The sequence below is a fragment of the Silene latifolia genome, chromosome 7, assembly GCF_048544455.1.
Source record: "Silene latifolia isolate original U9 population chromosome 7, ASM4854445v1, whole genome shotgun sequence".
NCBI lineage: Eukaryota > Viridiplantae > Streptophyta > Magnoliopsida > Caryophyllales > Caryophyllaceae > Silene > Silene latifolia.
The window spans coordinates 5,508,469-5,534,952 of record NC_133532.1 but is presented as its reverse complement, the minus strand read 5'-3'; positions in this window follow the sequence as shown (position 1 = coordinate 5,534,952).

Below are 26,484 nucleotides of genomic sequence, written 5' to 3'. Positions count from 1 at the left end.
GTGATTGAAAAACCGGGAGAAAAAGAAACCGGGTCTGGTACGACCTCCTGAACGGCTCAAATTGAAGTGTATAATACACGGTTTTTCGGGATTCCGGGGTTCCGGAACAAAATTCTCCGGAAATCGCATAGACAGTTCCTGGGGTCAGATAAAGCGGCCCACGAAAAATTTGAGTTAATGAGAAGATATTTGGGGTGCCGGTATGCCATATACCAGCATACATCAAACCTCGGATAATCGTGAAAAATGGATTAATGCTCGTTATTTGAGGCTGAATCGAATAGGTAAACTCCTGAAATGACATCGGACGCGTGATTGAGAAACCGGGAGAAAAAGAAACCGGGTCCGGTACGACCTCCCGAACGGCTCAAATTGAAGTGTATAATACACGGTTTTTCGGGATTCCAGGGTCCCGGAACAAAATTCTCCGAAAATCACATAGAAAGTCCCTCGGGTCAGATAAAGCGGCCACGCAAAATTTGAGTAGCAACAGAAGACATTTGGGGGTGCCGGTAAGCAATAAACCAGCATTCGTCGAACCTCCGATAATCGTAAAAAATGGATTAATGCTCGTTAAATCTCGTTATTTGAGGTTGAATCGAAACGGTAAACTCCTAAAATGACCGCGGACGCGTGATTGAAAAACCGGGAGAAAAAGAAACCGGGTCCGGTACGACCTCCCGAACGGCTCAAATTGAAGTGTATAATACACGGTTTTTCGGGATTCGAGGGTCCCGGAATAAAATTCTCCGGAAATCACATAGAAAGTTCCCCGTGTTAGATTAAGCGGCCACTCAAAATTTGAGTAGCAACAGAAGGCATTTGGGGGTGCCGGTATGCCATAAACCAGCATAAGTCGAACCTCGGATAATCGTGAAAAATGGATTAATGCTCGTTAAATGCTCGTTATTTGAGGCTGAATCGAATAGGTAAACTCCTGAAATGACCTCGGACGCGTGATTGAAAAACCGGGAGAAAAAGAAACCGGGTCCGGTACGACCTCCCAAACGGCTCAAATTGAAGTGTATACACGGTTTTTCGGGATTCCAGGGTCCTGGAACAAAATTCTCCGGAAATTACATTGAAAGTTCCTCGGGTCAGATAAAGCGGCAACGCAAAATTTGAGTAACAACGGAAGACATTTGGGGGTGCCGGTATGCCATAAACCAGCATACGCCGAACCTCGGATAATCGTGAAAAATGGATTAATGCTCGTTTAATGCTCGTTATTTGAGGCTGAATCAAATAGGTTAACTCCTGAAATGACGTCGTTCGCGTGATTTAAAAACCGGGAGAAAAAGAAACCAGGTCCGGTACGACCTCCCGAACGGCTCAAATTGGAGTGTATAATACACGGTTTTTCGGGATTCCAGGGTCCCGGAACAAAATTCTCCGGAAATCACATAGAAAGTTCCTCGGGTAAGATAAAGCGGCCACGCAAAATTTGAGTAGCAACGGAAGACATTTGAGAGTGCCGGTATGTCATAAACGAGCATTCGTCGAACCTCGGATAAACGTGAAAAATGGATTAATGCTCGTTTAATGCTCGTTATTTGAGGCTGAATCGAGTAGGTTAACTCCTTAAATAACCTTGGACGCGTGATTGAAAAACCGGGAGAAAAAGAAACCGGGTCCGATACGACCTCCCGAACGGCTCAAATTGAAGTGTATAATACACGGTTTTTCGGGATTTCAGGGTCCCAGAGCAAAATTCAACGGAACTCACATAGAAAGTTACTCGAGTCAGATAAAGCGGCCACGCAAAATTTGAGTAGCAACGGAAGACATTTGGGGGTACCGATATGCCATAAACGAGCATTCGTCGAATCTCGGATAATCGTGAAAAATGGATTAATGCTCGTTTAATGCTCATTATTTGAGACTGAATCGAATAGATTAACTCGTTAAATGACATAGGACGCGTGATTGAAAAACCGGGAGAAGAAGAAACCGTGTCCGGTACGACCTTCCGAACGGCTCAAATTGAAGTGTATAATACACGGTTTTTCGGGATTCCGGGGTCCCAGAACAAAATTCTCCGGAAATCACATAGAAAGTTCCTCGGGTCAGATAAAGCTGCCACGTAAAGTTTGAGCACCAACGGAAGACATTTGGGGGTGCCGGTGTGCCACAAACCAGCATTCGTTGAAACTCGGATTTTCGTGAAAAATGTGTTAACGCTCGTTATTTGAGGGTGAAATCGAACAATTTGATTCCTGAAATCGAACAGGTTGATTCCTGAAATGAGCTCGGACTCGTGATTGAAAAACAGGGAGAAAAAGAAACAGGGTCTTGTACGACCTTCCGAACGGCTGAAATTGAAGTGTATAATACACGGTTTTTCGGGATTCCGGGGTACCGGAACAAAATTCTCCGGAAATCACATAGAAAGTTCCTCGGATCAGATAAAGCGGCCACGCAAAATTTGAGTAACAACGGAAGACATTTGGGGGTGCCGGTATGCCATAAACCAGCATTCGTCGAACCTCGGATAATCGTGAAAAATGGATTAATGCTCGTTTAATGCTCGTTATTTGAGACTAAATCGAATAGGTTAACTCATTAAATGACATAGGACGCATGATTGAAAAACCGGGAGAAGAAGAAACCGGGTCCGGTACGACCTCCCGAACGGCTCAAATTGAAGTTGTATAATACACGGTTTTTCGAGAATTCCAGGGTCCCCGAACAAAATTCTCCGGAAATCAAATAGAAAGTTACTTGGATCAGATAAAGCGGCCACGCAAAATTTGAGTAGCAAGGAAGACATTTGGGGGTGCCGGTATGCCAAAAACCAGCATTCGTCGAACGTCGGATAATCGTGAAAAATGGATTAATGCTCGTTTAATGCACGTTATTTGAGGCTGAATCGAATAGGTTAACTCCTTAAATGACCTCGTACTCGTGATTGAAAACCCGGGAGAAAAAGAAACCGGGTCGGGTACGAACTCCCGAACGGCTCAAATTGAAGTTGTATAATACACGGCTTTTCGGGATTACAGGGCCCCGGAACAAAATTCTCCGGAAATCACATAGAAAGTACCTCGGGTCAGATAAAGCGGCCACGCAAAATTTGAGTAGCAACAGAAGACATATGGGGGTGCCGGTATGCAATAAACGAGCATTCGTCGAACCTCCGATAATCATAAAAAATGGATTAATGCTCGTTATTTGAGGCTGAATGGAAACGGTAAACTCCTAAATTGACCTCGGACGCGTGATTGAAAAACCGGGAGAAAAAAAACCCGGGTCCGGTACGACCTCCCGAACGGCTCAAATTGAAGTGTATAAAGCGGCCACTCAAAATTTGAGTAGCAACGAAATATATTTGGGGGTGCCCGTATGCCATAAACCAGCAGTCGTCGAACCTTAGATAATCGTGAAAAATGGATTAATGCTCGTTATTTGAGGCTGAATCGAATAGGTAAACTCCTGAAATGACCTCGGACGCGTGATTCAAAATCGGGAGAAGAAGAAACTGGGTCCGGTACGACCTCCCGAACGGCTCAAATTGAAGTTTATTATACACGGTTTTTCGGGATTCCAGGGTCCCGGAACAAAATTCTCCGGAAATCACATAGAAAGTTTCTCGGATCAGATAAAGCGGCCACGCAAAATTTGAGTAGCAATAGAAGATATTTGGGGGTGCCGGTATGCCATAAACCAGCATACGTCGAACCTCGGATAATCGTGAAAAATGGATTAATGCTCGTTTAATGCTCGTTATTTGAAGCTAATCAAATAGGTTAACTCCTGAAATGACGTCGTTCGCATGATTTAAAAACCGGGAGAAAAAGAAACCAAGTCCGGTACGACCTCCCGAACGGCTCAAATTGAAGTGTATATAATACACGGTTTTTCGGGATTCCAGGGTCCCGGAACAAAATTCTCCGGAAATTACATAGAAAGTTCCTCGGGTAAGATAAAGCGGCTATGCAAAATTTGAGTAGCAACGGAAGACATTTGAGCGTGCCGGTATGCCATAAACGAGCATTCGTCGAACCTCGGATAATAGTGAAAAATGGATTAATGCTCGTTATTTGAGACTGAATCGAGTAGGTTAACTCCTTAAATAACCTTGGACGGGTGATTGAAAAACCGTGAGAAAAAGAAACCGGGTCCGATACGACCTCCCGAACGGCTCAAATTGAAGTGTATAATACACGGTTTTTCGGGATTTTAGGGTCCCAGAGCAAAATACTCCGGAAATCACATTGAAAGTTACTCGGGTCAGATAAAGCGGCCACGCAAAATTTGAGTAGCAACGGAAGACATTTGGGGGTACCGATATGCCATAAACGAGCATTCGTCGAACCTCGGATAATCGTGAAAAATGGATTAATGCTCGTTATTTGAGACTGAATCGAATAGGTTAACTCCTTAAATGACATCGGACGCGTGATTGAAAAACTGGGAGAAGAAGAAACCAGGTCCGGTACGACCTCCCGAACGGCTCAAATTGAAGTGTATAATACACGGTTTTTCGGGATTCCAGGGTTCCGGAACAAAATTCTCCGGAAATCAGATAGAAAGTTCCTCGGGTTAGATAAAGCGGCCACACAAAATTTGAGTAGCAACAGAAGACATTTGGGGATGCCGGTATGCCATAAACAAGCATTCGTCGAACCTCGGATAATCGTGGAAAATGGATTAATGCTCGTTAAATGCTCGTTATTTGAGGTTGAATCGAATTGGTAAACTCCTGAAATGATCTCGGACGCGTGATTGAAAAACTGGGAGAAAAAGAAACCGGGTCCAGTACGACCTCCCGAACGGCTCAAATTGAAGTTTATAATACACGGTTTTTCGGGATTCCAGGGTCCCGGAATAAAATTCTCCGCAAATCACATAGAAAGTTCCTTAGGTCAGATAAAGCAGCCACGCAAAATTTGAGTATCAACGGAAGACATTTGGGGGTGCCGGTATGCTATAAACAAGCATTCGTCGAACCTTAGATAATCGTGAAAAATGGATTAATGCTCGTTATTTGAGGCTGAATCGAATATGTAAACTCCTGAAATGACCTCGGACGCGTGATTGAATAACCGGGACAAAAAGAAACCGGGTCCAGTACGACCTCCGGAACGGCTCAAATTGAAGTGTATAATACACGGTTTTTCGGGATTCCAGGGTCCCGGAACAAAATTCTCCGGAAATCACTTAGAAGTTTCCTCGGGTCAGATAAAGCGGCCACGCAAAATTTGAGTAGCAACAGAAGACATTTGGGGATGCCGGTATGCCATAAACCAGCATACGTCGAACCTCGGATAATCAGGGAAAATGGATTAATGCTCGTTAAATGTTGTTATTTGAGGCTGAATCGAATTGGTAAACTCCTGAAATGACCTCGGACGCGTGATTGAAAAACCGGGAGAAAAAGAAACCGGGTCCGGTACGACCTCCCGAACGGCTCAAATTGAAGTTGTATAATACACGGTTTTTCGGGATTCCAGGGTCCCGGAACAAAATTCTCCGGAAATCACATAGAAAGTTCTCCGGATCAGATAAAGCGGTCACGCAAAATTTGAGTAGCAACAGAAGACATTTGGGGGTGCCGGTATGCCATAAACCAGCATATGTCGAACCTCGGATAATCGTGAAAAATGGATTAGTGTTCGTTAAATGCTCGTTATTTGAGGCTGAATCAAATAAGTAAACTCCTGAAATGACTCGGACGCGTGAAAAGCCGAGAGAAAAAAAAACCAGGTCCTGTACGACCTCCCAAACGGCTCAAATTGAAGTGTATAATACGCGGTTTTTCGGGATTCCAGGGTCCCGGAACAAAATTCTCCGGAAATCGAATAGAAAGATCCTCAGGTCAGATAAAGCGGCCAAGCAAAATTTGAGTAGCAACAGAAGATATTTGGGGGTGCTGGTATGCCATAAACCAACATACGTCAAACCTCGGATAATCGTGAAAAATGGATTAATGCTCGTTATTTGAGGCTGAATCGAATAGGTAAACTCCTGAAATGACCTCGGACGCGTGATTGAAAAACCGGGAGAAAAAGAAACCGGGTCCAGTACGACCTCCCGAACGGCTCAAATTGAAGTGTATAATACAGGGTTTTTCGGGATTCCAGGGTCCTGGAACAAAATTCTCCGGAAATCACATAGAAAGTTCCCCGGATCAGATAAAGCGGCACGCAAAATTTGAGTAGCAAAGGATGACATTTGGGGGTGCCGGTATGCCAAAAACCAGCATTCGTCGAACCTCGGATAATCGTGAAAAATGGATTAATGCACGTTATTTGAGGTAAATCGAATAGGTACACTCCTTAAATGACCTCGTACGCGTGATTGAAAAACCAGGAGAAAAAGAATTCCGGTCCGATACGACCTCCCGAACGGCTCAAATTGAAGTGTATATAATACACGGTTCTTCGGGTTTCCAGGGTCCCGGAACAAAATTCTCCGGAAATCACGTAGAAAGTTCCTCGGGAAAGATAAAGCGGCGACGCTAAATTTAAGTAGCAACGGAAGACATTTGGGGGTGCCGGTATGCCATAAACCAGCATTCGTCGAACCTCGGATAATCGTGAAAAATGGATTAATGCTCGTTATTTGAGGCTGAATCGAATAGGTTAACTCCTGAAATAACCTCGTACCCGTGATTCAAAAACTTGGAGAAAAAGAAACCGGGTCCGGTACGACCTCCCGAACGGCTCAAATTGAAGTGTATAATACACAGTTTTTCGGGATTCCAGGGTCCCGGAACAAAATTCTCCGGAAATCACATAGAAAGATCCTAGGGTCGCTTAAAGCGGCAACGCAAAATTTGAGTAGCAACGGAAGAAATTTGGGGGTGCCGGTATGCCATAAACCAGCATTCGTCGAACCTCGGGTAATCGTGAAAAATGGAATAATGCTCGTTCTTTGAGGCTGAATCGAATAGGTGAACTCCTGAAATGACGTCATTCGCGTGATTCAAAAACCGGGAGAAAAAGAAACCGGGTCTGATCCGATCTCCCGAACGGCTCAAATTTAAGTGTATAATACACGGTTTTTCGGGATTCCAGGGTCCCGGAACATAATTCTCCGAAAATCACATAGAAAGTTACTCGGGTCAGATAAAGCGGCCACACAAAATTTGAGTAACAACGGAAGACATTTGGGGATGCCGGTATGCCATAAACGAGCATTCGTCGAACCTCGGATAATCGTGAAAAATGGATTAATGCTCGTTTAATGCTCGTTATTTGAGGCTGAATCGAATAGGTTAACTCCTAAAATGACCTCGAACGCGTGATTGAAAAACCGGGAGAAAAAGAAACCGGGTCCGTTACGACCTCCCGAACGGCTCAAATTGAAGTGTATAATACACGGTTTTTCGGGAATTCCAGGGTGCCGGAACAAAATTCTCCGGAAATCGCATAGGAACTTACTCGGGTCAGATAAAGCGACCACGCAAAATTTGAGTAGCAACGAAAGACATTCGGGGGTTCCGGTATGCCAAAAACCAGCATTCGTCGAACCTCGGATAATCCTGAAAAATGGATTAATGCACGTTATTTGAGGCTAAATCGAATAGGTTTACTATTTAAATGACCTCGTACGCGTGATTGAAAAACCAAGAGAAAAAGAATCCGGGTCCGGTACGACCTCCCGAACGGCTCAAATTGAAGTGTATAATACACGGTTCTTCGGGTTTCCAGGGTCCCGGAAAAAAAATTCTCCCGAAATCACGTAGAAAGTTACTCGGGTAAGATAAAGCGGCACACAAAATTTGAGTAGCAACGGAAGACATTTGGGGGTGCCGGTATGCCATAAACCAGCATTCGTCGAACCTCGGATAATCGTGAAAAATTGATTCTTGCTCGGTTAATGCTCGTTATTGGAGGCTGAATCGAAAAGGTTAACTCCTGAAATGACCTCGGATGCGTGATTCAAAAGCCGGGAGAAAAAGAAACCGAGTCCACTACGACCTCCCAAACGGCTCAAATTAAAGTGTATAATACACGGTTTTGCGAGATTCCAGGGTCCCGGAACAAAATTCTCCGCAAATCACATAGAAAGTTACTCGGGTAAGATAAAGCGGCCACGCAAAATTTGAGTAGCAACGGAAGACATTTGGGGGTGCCTGTATGCCATAAACGAGCATTCGTCGAACCTCGGATAATCGTGAAAAATGGATTAATGATCGTTTAATGCTCGTTATTTGAGGCTGAATCGAATAGGTTAACTCCTGAAATGACCTCGTACCCGTGATTCAAAACCTGGAGAAAAAGAAACCGGTTCCGGTACGACCTCCCGATCGGCTCAAATTGAAGTGTATAATACACGGATTTTCGGGATTCCAGGGTCCCGGAAAAAAATTCTCCGGAAATCACACAAAAGTTCCTCAGTCGATAAAGAGGCCACGCAAAATTTGAGTAGTAACGAGAAGACATTTGGGGATCTTGGTATGCCATAAACCAAAGCATTCGTCGAACCTCGGATAATCGTGAAAAATGGATTAATGGTCGTTTAATACTCGTTATTTGATTTGAATCGAATAGGTTAACTTCCGACATGACCTTTGACGCGTGATTGAAAAACCGGGAGAAAAAGAAATCGGGCCGGTACGACCTCCCGAACGGCTCAAATTGAAGTGTATAATACACGGTTTTTCGGGATTCGAGGGTCCCGGAACAAAATTCTTCGGAAATCACATAGAAAGTTCCTCGGGTCGCTTAAAGCGGCCACGCAAAATTTGAGTAGCAACGGAAGACATTTGGGGGTGCCGGTATGCCATAAACCAACATTCGTCGAACCTCGGATAATCGTGAAAAATGTATTAATGCTCGTTATTTGTGGCTGAATCGAATAGGTGAACTCCTGAAATGACGTCGTTCGCGTGATTCAAAAACCGCGAGAAAAAGAAACCGGGTCCGATCCGACCTCCCGAACGGCTCAGATTTAAGTGTATAATACACGTTTTTTGAATTCGAGTGCCGGAAAAAAATTCTCCAGAAATCACATAGGAACTTACTCGGGTCAGATAAAGCGACCACGCAAAATTTGAGTAGCAACGAAAGACATTTGGGGGTGCCGGTATGCCAAAAACCAGCATTCGTCGAACCTCGGATAATCCTGAAAAATGGACTAATGCACGTTATTTGAAGCTAAATCGAATAGGTTTACTATTTAAATGACCTCGTACGCGTGATTGAAAAACCAAGAGAAAAAGAATCCGGGTCCGGTACGACCTCCCGAACGGCTCAAATTGAAGTGTATAATACACGGTTCTTCGGGTTTCCAGGGTCCCGGAAAAAAAATTCTCCCGAAATCACGTAGAAAGTTACTCGGGTAAGATAAAGCGGCACACAAAATTTGAGTAGCAACGGAAGACATTTGGGGGTGCCGGTATGCCATAAACCAGCATTCGTCGAACCTCGGATAATCGTGAAAAATTGATTCTTGCTCGTTTAATGCTCGTTATTTGAGGCTGAATCGAAAAGGTTAACTCCTGAAATGACCTCGGATGCGTGATTCAAAAGCCGGGAGAAAAAGAAACCGAGTCCACTACGACCTCCCAAACGGCTCAAATTAAAGTGTATAATACACGGTTTTGCGAGATTCCAGGGTCCCGGAACAAAATTCTCCGCAAATCACATAGAAAGTTACTCGGGTAAGATAAAGCGGCCACGCAAAATTTGAGTAGCAACGGAAGACATTTGGGGGTGCCTGTATGCCATAAACGAGCATTCGTCGAACCTCGGATAATCGTGAAAAATGGATTAATGATCGTTTAATGCTCGTTATTTGAGGCTGAATCGAATAGGTTAACTCCTGAAATGACCTCGTACCCGTGATTCAAAACCTGGAGAAAAAGAAACCGGTTCCGGTAAGACCTCCCGATCGGCTCAAATTGAAGTGTATAATACACGGATTTTCGGGATTCCAGGGTCCCGGAAAAAAATTCTCCGGAAATCACACAAAAAGTTCCTCGGGTCAGATAAAGAGGCCACGCAAAATTTGAGTAGTAACAGAAGACATTTGGGGATGCCGGTATGCCATAAACCAGCATTCGTCGAACCTCGGATAATCGTGAAAAATGGATTAATGGTCGTTTAATACTCGTTATTTGACGCTGAATCGAATAGGTTAACTTCTGACATGACCTTTGACGCGTGATTGAAAAACCGGGAGAAAAAGAAATCGGGTCCGGTACGACCTCCCGAACGGCTCAAATTGAAGTGTATAATACACGGTTTTTCGGGATTCGAGGGTCCCGGAACAAAATTCTTCGGAAATCACATAGAAAGTTCCTCGGGTCGCTTAAAGCGGCCACGCAAAATTTGAGTAGCAACGGAAGACATTTGGGGGTGCCGGTATGCCATAAACCAACATTCGTCGAACCTCGGATAATCGTGAAAAATGTATTAATGCTCGTTATTTGTGGTCAATCGAATAGGTGAACTCCCGAAATGACGTCGTTTCGTGATTCAAAAACCGCGAGAAAAAGAAACCGGGTCCGATCCGACCTCCCGAACGGCTCAGATTTAAGTGTATAATACACGGTTTTCGGGAATTTCAGTCGGAAAAAAATTCTCGTAAATCACATAGGAACTTACTCGGGTCGATAAAGCGACCACGCAAAATTTGAGTAGCAACGAAAGACATTTGGGGGTGCCGGTATGCCAAAAACCAGCATTCGTCGAACCTCGGATAATCCTGAAAAATGGACTAATGCACGTTATTTGAAGCTAAATCGAATAGGTTAACTCCTTAAATGACCTCAAACGCGTGATTGAAAAACCAAGAGAAAAAGAATCCGGTCCGTCACGACCTCCGAACGGCTCAAATTGAAGTGTATAATACACGGTTTTCGGGATTCCGTGGTCCGGAACAAAATTCTCCGGAAATCACATAGAAAGTTCCTCGGTCGATAAAGAGGCCACGCAAAATTTGAGTAGTATGAGAAGACATTTGGGGATGCGGTATGCTATAAACCAAAGATTCGTCGAACCTCGGATAATCGTGAAAAATGGATGAATGGTCGTTTAATACTCGTTATTTGAGGCTCAATCGAATAGGTTAACTTCTGAAATGGCATCGTACGCGTGATTGAAAAACCGGGAGAAAAAGAAATCGGGTCTGTCAGACGACCTCCGAACGGCTCAAATTGAAGCGTATAATACACGTTTTTCGGGATTCGTGGTCCCGAACAAAATTCTCCGGAAATCACATATAAAGTTCATCGGGTCGCTTAAAGCGGCAACGCAAAATTTGAGTAGCAACGGAAGACATTTGGGGGTGCCGGTATGCCATAAACCAGCATTCGTCGAACCTCGGATAATCGTGAAAAATGTAATAATGCTCGTTATTTGTGGCTGAATCGAAAAGGTTAACTCCTGAAATGACGTCGTTCGCGTGATTCAAAAACCGGGAGAAAAAGAAACCGGGTCCGATCCGACCTCCCGAACGGCTCAAATTGAAGTGTATAATACACGGTTTTTCGGGATTCCAGGGTCCCGGAACAAAATTCTCCGAAAATCACATAGAAAGTTACTCGGGTCGATGGAAAGCGCCACGCAAAATTTGAGTAGCAACGGAAGACATTTGGGGTGCGGTATGCCATAAACCAGCATTCGTCGAACCTCGGATAATCGTGAAAAATGGATTAATGCTCGTTTAATGCTCGTTATTTGAGGCTAAATCGAATAGGTTAAATCCTTAAATGACCTCGGACGCGTGATTGAAAAACCGGGAGAAAAATAAATCGGGTCCGCACGACCTCGAACGGCTCAAATTGAAGTGTATAATACACGTTTTCGGGAATTCAGGTCCGGAACAAAATTCTCCGTAAATCACATAGAAAGTTCCTCGGGTCAGAAAAAGCGGCCACGCAAAATTTGAGTAGCAACGGAAGACATTTGGGAGTGCCGGTATGCCATAAACCAGCATTCTTCGAACCTTAGATAATCGTTAAAAACGGATTAATGCTCGTTTAATGCTCGTTATTTGAGGCTGAATCGAATAGGTTAACTCCTTAAATGACCTCGGACGCGTGATTGAGAAACCGGGAGAAAAATAAACCGGTCCGAGACGACCTCCCGAACGGCTCAAATTGAAGTGTATAAAACACGATTTTTCCGGATTCAGTGGTCTCGGAACAAAATTCTCGGAAATCACATAGAAAGTTACTCGGGTTAGATAAAGCGGCCACGCAAAATTTGAGTAGCAACGGAAGATATTTGGAGGTGCCGGTATGCCAAAAACCAACATTCTTCGAACCTCGGATAATCGTGAAAAATGGATTAATGATCGTTTAATGCTCGTTATTTGACGCTGAATCCAATAGGTTAACTCCTGAAATGACCTCGTACCCGTGATTCAAAAAAGGGAGAAAAATAAACCGGTTCCGGTACGACCTCCCGAACGGCTCAAATTAAAGTGTATAATACACGGTTTTTCGGGATTCCAGGGTCCCGGAAAAATTTCTCCGGAAATCACATAGAAAGTTCCTCGGGTCAGATAAAGAGGCCACGCAAAATTTGACTAGTAACAGAAGACATTTGGGGATGCCGGTATGCCATAAACCAGTATTTGTCGAACCTTAGATAATCGTGAAAAACGGATTAATGCTCGTTATTTGTGGCTGAATCGAATAGGTGAACTCCTGAAATAACGTCGTTCGCGTGATTCAAAATTCGGGAGAAAAAGAAACCGGGTCCGATCCGACCTCCCGAACGGCTCAAATTTAAGTGTATAATACACGGTTTTTCGGGATTCCAGGGTCCCGAAACAAAATTCTCCAAAAATCACATTGAAAGTTACTCGGGTCAGATAAAGCGGCCACGCAAAATTTGAGTAGCAACGGAAGACATTTGGGGGTGCCTGTATGCCATAAACGAGCATTCGTCGAACCTCGGATAATCGTGAAAAATGGATTAATGATCGTTTAATGCTCGTTATTTGAGGCTGAATCGAATAGGTTAACTCCTGAAATGACCTCGTACCCGTGATTCAAAACCTGGAGAAAAAGAAACCGGTTCCGGTAAGACCTCCCGATCGGCTCAAATTAAAGTGTATAATACACGGTTTTGCGAGATTCCAGGGTCCCGGAACAAAATTCTCCGCAAATCACATAGAAAGTTACTCGGGTAAGATAAAGCGGCCACGCAAAATTTGAGTAGCAACGGAAGACATTTGGGGGTGCCTGTATGCCATAAACGAGCATTCGTCGAACCTCGGATAATCGTGAAAAATGGATTAATGATCGTTTAATGCTCGTTATTTGAGGCTGAATCGAATAGGTTAACTCCTGAAATGACCTCGTACCCGTGATTCAAAACCTGGAGAAAAAGAAACCGGTTCCGGTAAGACCTCCCGATCGGCTCAAATTGAAGTGTATAATACACGGATTTTCGGGATTCCAGGGTCCCGGAAAAAAATTCTCCGGAAATCACACAAAAAGTTCCTCGGGTCAGATAAAGAGGCCACGCAAAATTTGAGTAGTAATGAAGACATTTGGGGATGCGGTATGCCATAAACCAAGATTCGTCGAACCTCGGATAATCGTGAAAAATGGATTAATGGTCGTTTAATACTCGTTATTTGACGCTGAATCGAATAGGTTAACTTCTGACATGACCTTTGACGCGTGATTGAAAAACCGGGAGAAAAAGAAATCGGGTCCGGTACGACCTCCCGAACGGCTCAAATTGAAGTGTATAATACACGGTTTTTCGGGATTCGAGGGTCCCAGAACAAAATTCTTCGGAAATCACATAGAAAGTTCCTCGGGTCGCTTAAAGCGGCCACGCAAAATTTGAGTAGCAACGGAAGACATTTGGGGGTGCCGGTATGCCATAAACCAACATTCGTCGAACCTCGGATAATCGTGAAAAATGTATTAATGCTCGTTATTTGTGGCTGAATCGAATAGGTGAACTCCTGAAATGACGTCGTTCTCGTGATTCAAAAACCGCGAGAAAAAGAAACCGGGTCCGATCCGACCTCCCGAACGGCTCAGATTTAAGTGTATAATACACGGTTTTTCGGGAATTCCAGGGTGCCGGAAAAAAATTCTCCAGAAATCACATAGGAACTTACTCGGGTCAGATAAAGCGACCACGCAAAATTTGAGTAGCAACGAAAGACATTTGGGGGTGCCGGTATGCCAAAAACCAGCATTCGTCGAACCTCGGATAATCCTGAAAAATGGACTAATGCACGTTATTTGAAGCTAAATCGAATAGGTTAACTCCTTAAATGACCTCGTACGCGTGATTGAAAAACCAAGAGAAAAAGAATCCGGGTCCGGTACGACCTCCCGAACGGCTCAAATTGAAGTGTATAATACACGGTTTTTCGGGATTCCAGGGTCCCGGAACAAAATTCTCCGGAAATCACATAGAAAGTTCCTCGGGTCAGATAAAGAGGCCACGCAAAATTTGAGTAGTAACAGAAGACATTTGGGGATGCCGGTATGCTATAAACCAGCATTCGTCGAACCTCGGATAATCGTGAAAAATGGATGAATGGTCGTTTAATACTCGTTATTTGAGGCTCAATCGAATAGGTTAACTTCTGAAATGGCATCGTACGCGTGATTGAAAAACCGGGAGAAAAAGAAATCGGGTCCTGTACGACCTCCCGAACGGCTCAAATTGAAGCGTATAATACACAGTTTTTCGGGATTCCAGGGTCCCGGAACAAAATTCTCCGGAAATCACATATAAAGTTCATCGGGTCGCTTAAAGCGGCAACGCAAAATTTGAGTAGCAACGGAAGACATTTGGGGGTGCCGGTATGCCATAAACCAGCATTCGTCGAACCTCGGATAATCGTGAAAAATGTAATAATGCTCGTTATTTGTGGCTGAATCGAAAAGGTTAACTCCTGAAATGACGTCGTTCGCGTGATTCAAAAACCGGGAGAAAAAGAAACCGGGTCCGATCCGACCTCCCGAACGGCTCAAATTGAAGTGTATAATACACGGTTTTTCGGGATTCCAGGGTCCCGGAACAAAATTCTCCGAAAATCACATAGAAAGTTACTCGGGTCAGATAAAGCGGCCACGCAAAATTTGAGTAGCAACGGAAGACATTTGGGGGTGCCGGTATGCCATAAACGAGCATTCGTCGAACCTCGGATAATCGTGAAAAATGGATTAATGCTCGTTTAATGCTCGTTATTTGAGGCTAAATCGAATAGGTTAAATCCTTAAATGACCTCGGACGCGTGATTGAAAAACCGGGAGAAAAATAAATCGGGTCCGGTACGACCTCCCGAACGGCTCAAATTGAAGTGTATAATACACGGTTTTTCGGGAATTCCAGGGTCCCGGAACAAAATTCTCCAGAAATCACATAGAAAGTTCCTCGGGTCAGAAAAAGCGGCCACGCAAAATTTGAGTAGCAACGGAAGACATTTGGGAGTGCCGGTATGCCATAAACCAGCATTCTTCGAACCTTAGATAATCGTTAAAAACGGATTAATGCTCGTTTAATGCTCGTTATTTGAGGCTGAATCGAATAGGTTAACTCCTTAAATGACCTCGGACGCGTGATTGAGAAACCGGGAGAAAAATAAACCGGGTCCGGTACGACCTCCCGAACGGCTCAAATTGAAGTGTATACACGATTTTTCTGGATTCCAGGGTCTCGGAACAAAATTCTCCGGAAATCACATAGAAAGTTACTCGGGTTAGATAAAGCGGCCACGCAAAATTTGAGTAGCAACGGAAGATATTTGGAGGTGCCGGTATGCCAAAAACCAACATTCTTCGAACCTCGGATAATCGTGAAAAATGGATTAATGATCGTTTAATGCTCGTTATTTGACGCTGAATCCAATAGGTTAACTCCTGAAATGACCTCGTACCCGTGATTCAAAAAAGGGAGAAAAATAAACCGGTTCCGGTACGACCTCCCGAACGGCTCAAATTAAAGTGTATAATACACGGTTTTTCGGGATTCCAGGGTCCCGGAAAAATTTCTCCGGAAATCACATAGAAAGTTCCTCGGGTCAGATAAAGAGGCCACGCAAAATTTGACTAGTAACAGAAGACATTTGGGGATGCCGGTATGCCATAAACCAGTATTTGTCGAACCTTAGATAATCGTGAAAAACGGATTAATGCTCGTTATTTGTGGCTGAATCGAATAGGTGAACTCTTAAATAACGTCGTTCGCGTGATTCAAAATTCGGGAGAAAAAGAAACCGGGTCCGATCCGACCTCCCGAACGGCTCAAATTTAAGTGTATAATACACGGTTTTTCGGGATTCCAGGGTCCCGAAACAAAATTCTCCAAAAATCACATTGAAAGTTACTCGGGTCAGATAAAGCGGCCACGCAAAATTTGAGTAGCAACGGAAGACATTTGGGGGTGCCGGTATGCCAAAAACCAGCATTCGTCGAACCTCGGATAATCGTGAAAATGGATTATTGTTCGTTTAATGCACGTTATTTGAGGCTAAATCGAATAGGTTAACTCCTTAAATGACCTCGTACGAGTGATTGAACAACAGGGAGAAAAAGAAACCGGGTCCGGTACGACCTCCCAACCGGCTCAAATTGAAGTGTATAATACACGGTTTTTCGGGATTCCTGGGTCCCGGAACAAAATTTTCCAGAAATCACATAGAAAGTTCCTCGGGTCAGATAAAGCGGCCACGCAAAATTTGAGTAGCGAGAAGACATTTGGGGGTGCGGTATGCCATAAACTAGCATTCGTCGAACCTCGGATAATCGTGAAAAATGGATTAATGCTCGTTAAATGCTCGTTATTTCAGGCTGAATCGAATAAGTAAACTCCTGAAATGACCTCGGATGCGTGATTGAAAAACCGGGAGTAAAAGAAACCGGGTACGGTACGACCTACCGAACGGCTCAAATTGAGGTGTATAATACACGGTTTTTCGGGATTCCACGGTCCCGGAACAAAATTCTCCGAAAATCACATAGAAAGTTACTCGGGTCAGATAAAGCGGCCACGCAAAATTTGAGTAGCAACGGAAGACATTTGGGGGTGCCGGTATGCCATAAACGAGCATTCGTCGAACCTCGGATAATCGTGAAAAATGGATTAATGCTCGTTTAATGCTCGTTATTTGAGGCTAAATCGAATAGGTTAACTCCTTAAATGACCTCGGACGCGTGATTGAAAAACCGGGAGAAAAATAAATCGGGTCCGGTACGACCTCCCGAACGGCTCAAATTGAAGTGTATAATACACGGTTTTTCGGGATTCGAGGGTCCCGGAACAAAATTCTTCGGAAATCACATAGAAAGTTTCTTGGGTCGCTTAAAGCGGCCACGCAAAATTTGAGTAGCAACGGAAGTCATTTAGGGGTGCCGGTATGCCATAAATCAGCATTCGTCGAACCTCGGATAATCGTGAAAAATGGATTAATACTCGTTTAAAGCTCGTTATTTGAGGCTAAATCGAATAGGTTAACTCCTTAAATGACCTCGGACGCGTGATTAAAAAACCGGGAGAAAAAGAAATCAGGTCCGGTACGAGCTCCTGAACGGCTCAAATTGAAGTGTATAATACACGGTTTTTCGGGATTCCAGGGTCCCGGAACAAAATTCGCCGGAAATCACATAGAAAGTTACTCGGGTCAGATAAAGCGGCCACGCAAAATTTAAGTAGCAACGGAAGACATTTGGGGGTGCCTCTATGCCATAAACCAGCATTCGTCGAACCTCGGATAATCGTGAAAAATGGATTAATGCCCGTTTAATGCTCGTTATTTGAGGCTGAATCGAATAGGTTAACTTCTGAAATGACCTCGTACCCGTGATTCAAAAACCGGGAGAAAAAGAAACCGGGTCCGATACGACCTCCCGAACGGCTCAAATTGAAATGTATAATACACGGTTTTTCGGGAATTCCAGGGTCCCGGAACAAAATTCTCCGGAAATCACATATAAAGTTCATCGGGACACTTAAAGCGGCAACGCAAAATTTGACTAGCAACGGAAGAAATTTGGGGGTGCCGGTATGCCATAAACCAGCATTCGTCGAACCTCGGATAATCGTGAAAAATGGATTAATGCTCGTTAAATGCTCGTTATTTCAGGCTGAATTGAATAAGTAAACCCCTGAAATGACCTCGGATGCGTGATTGAAAAACCGGGAGAAAAAGAAACCAGGTCCGGTACGAGCTCCCGAACGGCTCAAATTGAAGTGTATAATACACGGTTTTTCGGGATTCCTGGATCCCGGAACAAAATTCTCCAGAAATCACATAGATAGTTCCTCGGGTCAAATAAAGCGGCCACGCAAAATTTGAGTAGCAACGGAAGACATTTGGAGGTGCCGGAATGCCATAAACCAGCATTCGTCGAACCTTAGATAATCGTGAAAAATTGATTAATGCTCGTTTAATGCTCGTTATTTGATCTTTGAATCGAATAGGTAAACTCTGAAATGACCTCGGACGCGTGATTGAGAAACCGGAGAAAACGAAACCGGTCGATGACGACCTCACGAACGGCTCAAATTGAAGTGTATAATACACGATTTTTCCTGGATTCGTGGTCCCGGAACAAAATTCTCCGGAAATCACACGGAAAGTTTCTCGGGTCAGATAAAGCGGCCACGCAAAATTTGAGTAGCAAATGAGAAGACATTTGGGGGTGCGGTATGCCAAAAACCAACATTCGTCGAACCTCGGATAATCGTGAAAATTGGATTCATGCTCGTTTAATGCTCGTTATTTCAGGCTGAATCGAATAGGTTAACTCCTGAAATGACCTCGGATGCGTGATTCAAAAACCGGGAGAAAAAGAAACCGGGACCCCAACGACCTCCCGAACGGCTCAAATTGAAGTGTATAATACACGATTTTTCGGGATTCCAGGGTCCCGGAAGAAAATTCTCCGGAAATCACATAGAAAGTTACTCGGGTAAGATAAAGCGGCCACGCAAAATTTGAGTAGCAACGGAAGACATTTGGAGGTGCCTGTATGCCATAAATGAGCATTCGTCGAACCTTAGATAATCGTGAAAAATGGATTAATGATCGTTTAATGCTCGTTATTTGAGGCTGAATCGAATAGGTTAACTTCTGAAATGACCTCGGACGCGTGATTGAAAAAACGGGAGAAAAAGAAATCGGGTCCGGTACGACCTCCCGAACGGCTCAAATTGAAGTGTATAATACACGGTTTTTCGGGATTCCAGGGTCCTGGAACAAAATTCTCCGGAAATCACATAGAAAGTTACTCGGGTCAGATAAAGCGGCCACGCAAAATTTGAGTAGCAACAAGAAGACATTTGGGGGTGCGGTATGCCATAAACTAGCATTCGTCGAACCTCGGATAATCGTGAAAAATGGATTAATGCTCGTTAAATGCTCATTATTTCAGGCTGAATCGAATAAGTAAACTCCTGAAATAACCTCGGATGCGTGATTGAAAAATCGGGAGAAAAAGAAACCGGGTCCGGTACGAGCTCCTGAACGGCTCAAATTGAAGTGTATAATACACGGTTTTTCGGGATTCCTGGGTCCCGGAAAAAAATTCTCCAGAAATCACATAGAAAGTTCCTCGGGTCAGATAAAGCGGCCACTCAAAATTTGAGTAGCAACGGAAGACATTTGGGATTGCCGGTATGCCATAAACCAGCATTCTTCGAACCTTAGATAATCGTGGAAAACGGATTAATGCTCGTTTAATGCTCGTTATTTGAGGCTGAATCGAATAGGTTGACTCCTTAAATGACCTCGGACGCGTGCTTGAGAAACCGGGAGAAAAATAAACCGGGTCCGGCACGACCTCTCGAACGGCTCAAATTGAAGGGTATAATACACGGTTTTTCGGGATTCCAAGTTCCCGGAACAAAATTCTCCGGAAATCACATTAAAAGTTCCTCGGGTCAGATAAAGCGGCCACGCAAAATTTGAGTAGCAACGGAAGACATTTGGAGGTGCCGGTATGCCATAAACCAGCATTCGTCGAACCTTAGATAATCGTGAAAAATTGATTAATGCTCGTTTAATGCTCGTTATTTGAGGCTGAATCGAATAGGTAAACTCCTGAAATGACCTCGGACGCGTGATTGAGAAACCGGGAGAAAACGAAACCGGGTCCAAAGACGACCTCCCGAACGGCTCAAATTGAAGTGTATACTACACGGTTTTCGGGATTCGGTCCCGGAACAAAATTCTCGGAAATCACATAGAAAGTTACTCGGGTAAGATAAAGCGGCCACGCAAAATTTGAGTAGCAACGGAAGACATTTGGGGGTGCATGTATGCCATAAACGAGCATTCGTCGAACCTCGGATAATCGTGAAAAATGGATTAATGATCGTTTAATGCTCGTTATTTGAGGCTGAATCGAATAAGTTAACTTCTGAAATGACCTCGGACGCGTGATTGAAAAACCAGGAGAAAAAGAAATCGGGTCCGGTACGACCTCCCGAACGGCTCAAATTGAAGTGTATAATACACAGTTTTTCGGGATTCCAGGGTCCCGGAACAAAATTCTTCGGAAATCACATAGAAAGTTCCTCGTGTTGCTTAAAGTGGCCACGCAAAATTTGAGTAACAACGGAAGACATTTGGGGGTGCCGGTATGCCATGAATCAGCATTCGTCGAACTTCGGATAATCGTGAAAAATAGATTTATGCTCGTTTAATGCTCGTTATTTGAGGCTGAATCGAATAGGTTAACTCCTGAAATGACTTCGTACCCGTGATTCAAAACCGGGAGAAAAAGAAACCGGTTCCGGTACGACCTCCCGAACGGCTCAAATTGAAGTGTATACACGGTTTTCGGGATTCCAGGGTCCCGGAACAAAATTCTCCGGAAATCACATAGAAAGTTACTCGGGTAAGATAAAGCGGCCACGCAAAATTTGAGTAGCAACGGAAGACATTTGGGGGTGCATGTATGCCATAAACGAGCATTCGTCGAACCTCGGATAATCGTGAAAAATGGATTAATGATCGTTTAATGCTCGTTATTTGAGGCTGAATCGAATAAGTTAACTTCTGAAATGACCTCGGACGCGTGATTGAAAAACCAGGAGAAAAAGAAATCGGGTCCGGTACGACCTCCCGAACGGCTCAAATTGAAGTGTATAATACACAGTTTTTCGGGATTCCAGGGTCCCGGAACAAAATTCTTCGGAAATCACATAGAAAGTTCCTCGTGTTGCTTAAAGCGGCCACGCAAAATTTGAGTAACAACGGAAGACATTTGGGGGTGCCGGTATGCCATGAATCAGCATTCGTCGAACTTCGGATAATCGTGAAAAATAGATTTATGCTCGTTTAATGCTCGTTATTTGAGGCTGAATCGAATAGGTTAACTCCTGAAATGACTTCGTACCCGTGATTCAAAACCGGGAGAAAAAGAAACCGGTTCCGGTACGACCTCCCGAACGGCTCAAATTGAAGTGTATAATACACGGTTTTTCGGGATTCCAGGGTCCCGGAACAAAATTCTCCGGAAATCACATAGAAAGTTACTCGGGTAAGATAAAGCGGCCACGCAAAATTTGAGTAGCAACGGAAGACATTTGGGGGTGCCGGTATGCCAAAAACCAGCATTCGTCGAACCTCGGATAATCGTGAAAATGGATTATTGTTCGTTTAATGCACGTTATTTGAGGCTAAATCGAATAGGTTAACTCCTTAAATGACCTCGTACGAGTGATTGAACAACAGGGAGAAAAAGAAACCGGTCCAGACGACCTCCCAACCGGCTCAAATTGAAGTGTATAATACACGGTTTTTCGGGATTCCTGGGTCCCGGAACAAAATTTTCCAGAAATCACATAGAAAGTTCCTCGGGTCAGATAAAGCGGCCACGCAAAATTTGAGTAGCAACAGAAGACATTTGGGGGTGCCGGTATGCCATAAACTAGCATTCGTCGAACCTCGGATAATCGTGAAAAATGGATTAATGCTCGTTAAATGCTCGTTATTTCAGGCTGAATCGAATAAGTAAACTCCTGAAATGACCTCGGATGCGTGATTGAAAAACCGGGAGTAAAAGAAACCGGGTACAGTACGACCTCCCGAACGGCTCAAATTGAGGTGTATAATACACGGTTTTTCGGGATTCCACGGTCCCGGAACAAAATTCTCCGAAAATCACATAGAAAGTTACTCGGGTCAGATAAAGCGGCCACGCAAAATTTGAGTAGCAACGGAAGACATTTGGGGGTGCCGGTATGCCATAAACGAGCATTCGTCGAACCTCGGATAATCGTGAAAAATGGATTAATGCTCGTTTAATGCTCGTTATTTGAGGCTAAATCGAATAGGTTAACTCCTTAAATGACCTCGGACGCGTGATTGAAAAACCGGGAGAAAAATAAATCGGGTCCGGTACGACCTCCCGAACGGCTCAAATTGAAGTGTATAATACACGGTTTTTCGGGATTCGAGGGTCCCGGAACAAAATTCTTCGGAAATCACATAGAAAGTTTCTTGGGTCGCTTAAAGCGGCCACGCAAAATTTGAGTAGCAACGGAAGTCATTTAGGGGTGCCGGTATGCCATAAATCAAAGATTCGTCGAACCTCGGATAATCGTGAAAAATGGATTAATACTCGTTTAAAGCTCGTTATTTGAGGCTAAATCGAATAAGTTAACTCCTTAAATGACCTCGGACGCGTGATTAAAAACCGGAGAAAAAGAAATCAGGTCCGAGACGAGCTCTGAACGGCTCAAATTGAAGTGTATAATACACGGTTTTTCGGGATTCCGGTGTCCCGGAACAAAATTCGCCGGAAATCACATAGAAAGTTACTCGGGTCAGATAAAGCGGCCACGCAAAATTTAAGTAGCAACGGAAGACATTTGGGGGTGCCTCTATGCCATAAACCAGCATTCGTCGAACCTCGGATAATCGTGAAAAATGGATTAATGCCCGTTTAATGCTCGTTATTTGAGGTCAATCGAATAGGTTAACTTCTCGAAATGACCTCGTACACGTGATTCAAAACCGGAGAAAAAGAAACCGGGTCCGATACGACTCCCGAACGGCTCAAATTGAAATGTATAATACACGGTTTTTTGGGAATTCAGGACCCGGAACAAAATTCTCCGGAAATCACATATAAAGTTCATCGGGACACTTAAAGCGGCAACGCAAAATTTGACTAGCAACGGAAGAAATTTGGGGGTGCCGGTATGCCATAAACCAGCATTCGTCGAACCTCGGATAATCGTGAAAAATGGATTAATGCTCGTTAAATGCTCGTTATTTCAGGCTGAATTGAATAAGTAAACCCCTGAAATGACCTCGGATGCGTGATTGAAAAACCGGGAGAAAAAGAAACCAGGTCCGGTACGAGCTCCCGAACGGCTCAAATTGAAGTGTATAATACGGTTTTCGGGATTCCTGGATCCCGGAACAAAATTCTCCAGAAATCACATAGATAGTTCCTCGGGTCAAATAAAGCGGCCACGCAAAATTTGAGTAGCAACGGAAGACATTTGGAGGTGCCGGAATGCCATAAACCAGCATTCGTCGAACCTTAGATAATCGTGAAAAATTGATTAATGCTCGTTTAATGCTCGTTATTTGATGCTGAATCGAATAGGTAAACTCCTGAAATGACCTCGGACGCGTGATTGAGAAACCGGGAGAAAACGAAACCGGGTCCGGTACGACCTCACGAACGGCTCAAATTGAAGTGTATAATACACGATTTTTCTGGATTCCAGGGTCCCGGAACAAAATTCTCCGGAAATCACACAGAAAGTTTCTCGGGTTAGATAAAGTGGCCACGCAAAATTTGAGTAGCAACAGAAGACATTTGGGGGTGCCGGTATGCCAAAAACCAACATTCGTCGAACCTCGGATAATCGTGAAAATTGGATTCATGCTCGTTTAATGCTCGTTATTTCAGGCTGAATCGAATAGTTTAACTCCTGAAATGACCTCGGATGCGTGATTCAAAAACCGGGAGAAAAAGAAACCGGGACCCCAACGACCTCCCGAACGGCTCAAATTGAAGTGTATAATACACGGTTTTTCGGGATTCCAGGGTCCCGGAAGAAAATTCTCCGGAAATCACATAGAAAGTTACTCGGGTAAGATAAAGCGGCCACGCAAAATTTGAGTAGCAACGGAAGACATTTGGGGGTGCCTGTATGCCATAAATGAGCATTCGTCGAACCTTAGATAATCGTGAAAAATGGATTAATGATCGTTTAATGCTCGTTATTTGAGGCTGAATCGAATAGGTTAACTTCTGAAATGACCTCGGACGCGTGATTGAAAAAACGGGAGAAAAAGAAATCGGGTCCGGTACGACCTCCCGAACGGCTCAAATTGAAGTGTATAATACACGGTTTTTCGGGATTCCAGGGTCCTGGAACAAAATTCTCCGAAAATCACATAGAAAGTTACTCGGGTCAGATAAAGCGGCCATGCAAAATTTGAGTAGCAACAGAAGACATTTGGGGGTGCCGGTATGCCATAAACTAGCATTCGTCGAACCTCGGATAATCGTGAAAAATGGATTAATGCTCGTTAAATGCTCATTATTTCAGGCTGAATCGAATAAGTAAACTCCTTAAATAACCTCGGATGCGTGATTGAAAAATCGGGAGAAAAAGAAACCGGGTCCGGTACGAGCTCCTGAACGGCTCAAATTGAAGTGTATAATACACGGTTTTTCGGGATTCCTGGGTCCCGGAACAAAATTCTCCAGAAATCACATAGAAAGTTCCTCGGGTCAGATAAAGCGGCCACTCAAAATTTGAGTAGCAACGGAAGACATTTGGGATTGCCGGTATGCCATAAACCAGCATTCTTCGAACCTTAGATAATCGTGGAAAACGGATTAATGCTCGTTTAATGCTCGTTATTTGAGGCTGAATCAAATAGGTTAACTCCTTAAATGACCTCGGACGCGTGCTTGAGAAACCGGGAGAAAAATAAACCGGGTCCGGCACGACCTCTCGAACGGCTCAAATTGAAGGGTATAATACACGGTTTATCGGGATTCCAAGTTCCCGGAACAAAATTCTCCGGAAATCACATTAAAAGTTCCTCGGGTCAGATAAAGCGGCCACGCAAAATTTGAGTAGCAACGAAAGACATTTGGAGGTGCCGGTATGCCATAAACCAGCATTCGTCGAACCTTAGATAATCGTGAAAAATTGATTAATGCTCGTTTAATGCTCGTTATTTGAGGCTGAATCGAATAGGTAAACTCCTGAAATGACCTCGGACGCGTGATTGAGAAACCGGGAGAAAACGAAACCGGGTCCAGTACGACCTCCCGAACGGCTCAAATTGAAGTGTATACTACACGGTTTTTCGGGATTCCAGGGTCCCGGAACAAAATTCTCCGGAAATCACATAGAAAGTTACTCGGGTAAGATAAAGCGGCCACGCAAAATTTGAGTAGCAACGGAAGACATTTGGGGGTGCATGTATGCCATAAACGAGCATTCGTCGAACCTCGGATAATCGTGAAAAATGGATTATGATCGTTTAATGCTCGTTATTTGAGGCTGAATCGAATAAGTTAACTTCTGAAATGACCTCGGACGCGTGATTGAAAAACCAGGAGAAAAAGAAATCGGGTCCGGTACGACCTCCCGAACGGCTCAAATTGAAGTGTATAATACACAGTTTTTCGGGATTCCAGGGTCCCGGAACAAAATTCTTCGGAAATCACATAGAAAGTTCCTCGTGTTGCTTAAAGCGGCCACGCAAAATTTGAGTAACAACGGAAGACATTTGGGGGTGCCGGTATGCCATGAATCAGCATTCGTCGAACTTCGGATAATCGTGAAAAATAGATTTATGCTCGTTTAATGCTCGTTATTTGAGGCTGAATCGAATAGGTTAACTCCTGAAATGAATTCGTACCCGTGATTCAAAACCGGGAGAAAAAGAAACCGGTTCCGGTACGACCTCCCGAACGGCTCAAATTGAAGTGTATACTACACGGTTTCGGGATTCGGGGTCCGGAACAAAATTCTCCGGAAATCACATAGAAAGTTACTCGGGTAAGATAAAGCGGCCACGCAAAATTTGAGTAGCAACGGAAGACATTTGGGGGTGCATGTATGCCATAAACGAGCATTCGTCGAACCTCGGATAATCGTGAAAAATGGATTAATGATCGTTTAATGCTCGTTATTTGAGGCTGAATCGAATAAGTTAACTTCTGAAATGACCTCGGACGCGTGATTGAAAAACCAGGAGAAAAAGAAATCGGGTCCGGTTCGACCTCCCGAACGGCTCAAATTGAAGTGTATAATACACAGTTTTTCGGGATTCCAGGGTCCCGGAACAAAATTCTTCGGAAATCACATAGAAAGTTCCTCGTGTTGCTTAAAGCGGCCACGCAAAATTTGAGTAACAACGGAAGACATTTGGGGGTGCCGGTATGCCATGAATCAAAGATTCGTCGAACTTCGGATAATCGTGAAAAATAGATTTATGCTCGTTTAATGCTCGTTATTTGAGGCTGAATCGAATAGGTTAACTCCTGAAATGACTTCGTACCCGTGATTCAAAACCGGGAGAAAAAGAAACCGGTTCCGGTACGACCTCCCGAACGGC